The sequence below is a fragment of the Podarcis pityusensis genome (assembly GCF_964106645.2).
Source record: "Podarcis pityusensis genome assembly, chromosome: 1".
Classification (NCBI taxonomy): Eukaryota; Metazoa; Chordata; class Lepidosauria; order Squamata; family Lacertidae; genus Podarcis; species Podarcis pityusensis.
The window spans coordinates 65267032-65273031 of record NC_138028.1 but is presented as its reverse complement, the minus strand read 5'-3'; the positions used below and the strand labels follow the sequence as shown (position 1 = coordinate 65273031).

General features: G+C 48.6%; 1 protein-coding gene across 4 annotated transcripts in view; it reads left to right on the top strand.

The window, feature by feature from the left end:
• Positions 1–1919: 1919 nt before the first annotated feature.
• Positions 1920–6000, top strand: part of PAX6 (paired box 6) — a 42795-nt gene continuing 38714 nt past the window's right edge. For 2 of the 4 annotated variants that reach the window (XM_080983620.1, XM_080983614.1), the window contains exon 1: positions 1920–2103. The gene's annotated coding sequence lies outside the window, so the exon portion shown is untranslated. Of the gene's footprint in view, positions 2104–3009; positions 3228–3295; positions 3420–6000 lie in introns of those variants that run through there. The other 2 variants (XM_080983616.1, XM_080983617.1) reach the window with 2 other exon arrangements.

The window sequence follows — 6000 nt, the reverse complement described above, 5'->3', positions numbered from 1 at the left end:
CCTACCCCACCCGTCCTGGTGTTTTTGCCTTTAAGGGGACAGGATGAATGCGTCGAGGGGAAATCCACAAGTGTGTGTGTGGGGGGGGGTGTTACTATGCGACTAAAACTATTCTGATCCTCCCCCCGCAATCCCAGACCACGTTACCTGCTTGATGTTGCCTGCAGAGAGAATTCTGCCCCGGTTTCAAAGGAAAGAAGATCTCCACCGTTTTCCCCATCACTTAAATCTCGTGGGTTTCTTCGGAACATAACTCACCTTCCCAACCCCATTTGTTTACTCAGGAGAACTATCCAGTGGATTGTGTCCTCAAAAGTGTGAGCAGGGGGTAGCTTCCCTGCCCTTCAGAAAACATTGCTGGGCGAGGGAACACTATTAGCTGCCTAGAGAAAACTTCGTTTTCTCCAGAACTTTAAGGAAAAGGGGACATGTTCGGTGTCGTTGTAAGAAAGGGGCCTTAAAGCAAGATGTTGATGATTATTCTAACACCACCCTCTGGGCCAAAAAAGTGCGATGCGGCCTGGTCTCTGCGTAAAGGTTGTGTCAGCCCCTCTGAAATGAAAAGCAGCGCTATGGTCTTCTAGGTCCCATTCATTCCTGTGGGAAGGAGAGATGAGCGAGGGCGCCATTCTTCCATTGAAATAAGCGGCACTTAACTTGGGGCTTAACTTTAAAACGAACGCCCTTCGTTTTAAAAATTGATTAGAGAAAGGTGGGGAGGGGAGAAGAGAGAGATAGAAAGGATCCGCTGGTCCTCTTTTGAATCGCGGTTGGAAGAAAACCTCCACAAAATATCAACTCACCTCTCACACCTCGGTGTTTGAGGTGTTCAGTGATTCGAAGTGAAAGTCCTTGCGCAGTTTGAATTTCTCTTCCAATTTATTTTAATGATCGACTTTTAATAACTGGACAGCTTTACACAGTTATAAAATAAAATAAAATTTAGATCCAGACCCCTCTGAAGGCAGCATCGGTTGCTTGGGTGCGAATATACAGTATAAGCCTCGTCTTCGCCAGTGCTACAACCCAGTAGCCATCCAAAAGTACAAATTGGATTTTCCCCCTGACTGGAGCCCTTCCATAAACAGAAACCTAGGAACCAAGTGATAAAGGTTGATTTTATTGATAACTGAGCCGTGGGCAGAGTGGGGGTTTTGTGTGTGTGATCTGGAGCCTCAGGTAGAAAGACCCAGGCTTCGACTTTGGACGGTCACTGAGAGTCGGCGGCTCTGCTGCACCTGGTAGCTCTTCTCCAGAACTTCACACACACACAAAAGTCCAGGGACATCTCTGCGTCCGCCGTGCCGAAGATGCTGCGTCATAATTAAACCTGCGGATTTTCCTGTATACACAGAAGGAAAGAAAAAGGAGAAAAGATCTTCCTTTTGTGCGGGTGAAAGACCGGGGGGAAGGGAAGGGCAGTCGTAGTATGAGGATCCAAGAGGAAGACAAAGGCAAAAGAACACTCAGAATCACAAATCATCGCTGTGATGTTTTTTTAAAGCATTATTATTATTATTATTATTATTATTATTATTATTATTATTATTATTATTGCAAGGGCCGTCCTCTGGACAACACTCCACAGACCACATATTATGGTAGAGTCGCTTCTATGGATCAGCCAGGAGGACCTTGTTTGGTAGTGGGATCTGACTATAATGAAACATATTTCTTTTTCTTTTTTGGATGGATGGATAGAGGTAGGCAGGCAGGCAGGCAGGCAGGAGCGAACAAGCCAGCATGGCTGGCCCACGTCCACGTGCGCCTCGCCTCTCAGTCCCTCCAATGGTCACGGGAAGGTGAATTATCTCCCGGCCCCGGTGAGCTTCTTGTTGTCTAAAATTTCTTATGAGCTCAGCTCTAACTACTGTCCGCCGTGACGTCACCGGGGCAGCCCAGCCAATGGGAGAGGCGCTGGCGCTGATATTAAGGGAAAGTTAGTGCAAAGCCAGGCACCCTCTTTTTTATTGTCGTTGACATTTAAACTGTGTGGCAGATTCTTATGTAGAAATTGGCGATCAAACCTGCCAGTTACCGACTCTCAGAGGCGCAATTGGGAACCCGCGGATCATGAGCCTCTGCCTGCCCTCTCTCTAACAGGTAAACATTTGATGCTCTTTATCCAGGCGTCGGGGGGAGTTGCCGGATTCCTCCTGAAACAATTGCCGCTGCGTTTGTTTCTCCCCTTCTCTGCCTCGTCTAGATTTCTTCCTTCCTTTCTTTCCCGTTCTTTCTCTCCCTCTGACCTCCTCGTTTCCATTACCAAGCCCAGGATTTATTTATATATTTTTTTAAATTCTTATTTCCGCCCCCCTCCCATCTCTCTCAGCCTTGTGCGGAGTGTTAATTACAAGCGGCATAAAAGGGGGGTCACGCTGGCTCGTGACCAACTGCCAGGTTCGAGGGGGCGCGCACAGAAAGCGCAGTGCCAACAGGTGGGAGGGAGAAAGAGGGCGCGGTGCAGAGAGTTGGGCTTTGGCGTGGCTAGGCAGACGCGAGGCTTGGAGCAGCCCTGATCTCTCCCCGCTTGGGCAACCGAGGCGCCTTGTATGGAAACACCGGCTCATGTGCTCGCTGCCACCGGTTTGGGGATGTGTGGGGAGAGGCATGGGGTGGGTGCGCGGGGGGGGGGGGTTGAGAGAGGAGGAAGAAGTTGGTCCTTGACCTCGCCCACGGCCTCCAGCCCTCGCCAGGGCGCTCCCGAAGTTCAGGCAAGGGAACGAAAGAATGCGGCTCGCATACTTGGGTAGCATTTTCAATCCCCAGACCGTGTGATTTGAGCTTTCCTTGGGAAGACCTAATAATTAACGATTTCCACTGAGGTAGAACGAAAAGGGGCTTCGGATTACGCACGCCCGGCTCGCCTTGAGCTTCTGGGCACTTCAGAAGGGACTCTGCAGCGCAGAGACGTCGGGGGCGTTTGGCGCAGACAAATCCTCGGGTCCGGTGGATCTTTCGGGGTTTTGCGGAGTTTGGGGCTGGTTTTTTGTTTTTCCCTTCCCCCAGTCTGACCTCGAGTCCTGCTCCACTCTCCGGTCAGTTCACTCACGTGCCTGGTAACCACTTGCCAACCGGGGTCTGTTTGTGAACCGGCGCAAATCCACACCCCTCTCTCCCCGTCCTGGATGGCTCTGCTCGCGGCGACGTCTGCGCTTAGGCGAGCCGGGAGGGGCTTTCCGTTGGGGCACCCACCAACTCTGGGGCGTCCCCACGTTTCCAGCAAGGTAATGTCTCGGCTAGATCATTGTTCGCAGACCGAAGCTGTACCAAGGGAAGAGTGAGCGGGAGGGGGTAAAGAATCCTTTACTAAGGCAACCTGCGAAGCGCGCTTTTTCGCGCCCGATCCACAAACCACTTCAGCCGAAATCGATACGTCTTCCGTTGAAGTTAAAACTGACGTTCCTTTCTAAGCACAGGTAAATCGGCCCAGTAAGACTTACTCCAGAGTAAAGGAGCTTTGGGGCCTTAGCCGGAAACGTCGGTGTTTTCAAGGCAGTCCCTTAGAAATCCATAGGATTTGTTTCCAGGTGATGTGTTTAATGCTAGGCTGTATGTAAAAGTATACTGCTGAGTATTCCTGGTCTGCATAAAATGCAGTCGGTGTATTATAAGGGGTGGAGAGAGAAGAGATTCTGTTTTTCTGTTGCGCCTGTCATCTGTTGCCGTCAGGTTAACTGTCTCTAAAACTTTCTGCTTTGGGAACTGCTTCCTGGATCCGCGCGTTTAACTTCCTTTGAGGTTGCGGCGTGGTGATGGTTTTCTTTTCCATTAGGTTGCTCGAACGTCTGAAAAGGTGTGCGGAAATACCCTGGTTGGTGCCTGGTGGAGCCTCTCGTTGTGTTTTTGTTTTTGCTTAACTCTGGATGGTTGGTTTGTTAGTGGAAGAGAAAGCAAGGGGAATTGTACGGTGCATTTAAGTTCAGAAACGCAACTTCAGCCGCACAATCGAAACTCCAATCTTAGGCACCCATTATTTGTAGGGAAAAGTTCTGTTTCAACCGATTGGACTTACTCGTGAGTAAACAGAGCTTGAGTTGCGCCGGGAGAAGTCCGCACCGCACTTTCTGAGAAGTAAAACTCGGTATCCTGCGCGCACGGTTGCTTGGGAGTAAATTCAAGCAGCTGGAAATAGGAGGGCGCTTAGGATTGCAGCCCAAGGCAGGTAAATTGTGTTTTAGATTCTTCCTTCTCCTGCTCCTTCTTTGTACTTAATTAGAAAAAAGGGATTAGTAGGATAATGGCTCTCCCCTCCCTCCCTCCCTCTCTCTTTCTCTCTCTTTTCCATTCACTCTCCTGGATCAAGCTGTAAGACTTCGCCTTCCCAGCCCCTCAGCTCCTACACCAAATCCCTTAAGGTGCTTTGGCACCAAAAAAAAGGGGGGGGAGTCCACTTTAATCTCCACCGGTAAATGGACATTCTGGGTGAGTAATAAATCAGACACCCAGCCTCGCAGGTCCTCCTCCCTAATTAGAGATGTTTATTGGAGATTGTGTTTATCCAGCTGTCACGACGAGAAAAAGCTGTGACATAATTACCTCTGACCACATAGTCTTTTATACGCATATCTCGTTGACATCCAGCACCATCGGTTCGCATTAAAAATGACAAGATCAAAATGTTGATTTTCGCAGACGGGATAATATTTCTCCACCTTTACCTTAATTGAAACTCACCTCGAGGGGAGGGACGGACTTGAGCGTCGGGCCAGTCCATTAAAAAAAAAGAAGAACCAACCCACACATTCAACTTTTTCCCTTCAGGATAATTAAAAAAAAAATCTTTTTAATTAAAAAAAAATCTGAGTGAGGTGGTGTTGAGGAAATTCTTTCCGTCCGTTTTGACTGCAAACCCACTCTAAAGTTCTTCGTTCGCAAACAGGCACAGGAGGGGGAAAAAGAGAAAAGTGAGGAAGGAAGGATAGTCTAAATTGGCATAGGCTTTTCAGGTGTTGCCTTCCACTCTCTCTCTCTCTCGAATTCCGGTGGTAAATAGAAAGGCAGCGGGGGAGATAGAGAGAAATAATGACACTGGTTTCGCTTTGAGGTGAGCCAGTGCTCCTTTCTAGGCGCGCAGTGCCGGGTCGGGACCGGCGTGGGGTTTTCGGAGGCTGCAGTTCTGAGGGTCTCGCTGGCTGCCTTTGCTGCAGTTGTTTCTCTGGCAGCGTTTGTGAAACCATCTGCGTGTTTCTGTTAGGCGGCGATGATAAGCTAAGAATTGCTCTGTAATTGAAAATATATTTTTTGGGGGGGAGTCTGGCTTGACAAATATCAAGGGGGCGAGTCTTTTGATCCTTTCTGCCGCTGTGTTCTCTAGTCGCTAATAAAACTCGCATTGAGCTCCTTAGCGCCTTGATTAACAGGCAGATTAAGTGTTACTGGGGTTTGGAACAGCTTGTCCCAATCAATAGTGTTTAAAAAGCCCGTCAGGATGCGCTTTGCTGGCGAGTCCCCGCTCCCTTTCCACTTTTTTTTTTTTTTTTGAGGGGGGGAGACTTTTCCAGCAAGTCCCTTCGAAAAATCTACCAGAACGAGATAAATATCAAACCTTTCCTGAATGAAGGAGGGGGGGAAACATGGATGTTGTCTTTTCTTTCAGAGTCCATAAATTGAGTCCTTTTCTTGTCCCCTCCCCTTCGCCTTTATTTTTTTTTTAATCCTTCCACACAAAAGGTTGCGCCTTCTTGCAAAACGCCCGACGTAAAAGAGGTTAAATCGATTCCAAACTTTTTGCAGATTGCTCCTAAACTCGCCAAAGCTCTATTTAACTCAATGTCCGGCGCATTAGAGGTTTCAAGCGCTCTTTCTCCATATCCGACTCGGCATTCGGTGTCCGGGAGGCAAACGCATTGTAGTCTAACACGTCAGGGTTTGTGTATCTCTTCAGTGGGAGACTGAAGTGGACAAGAGGACTTTAAGCATTTTTCTGGGTATTAAAAAAAGGAGGTTCGCGAGCCAGATATTAATACAACAAGACGATCCAGGAGCACTGAACTGAGC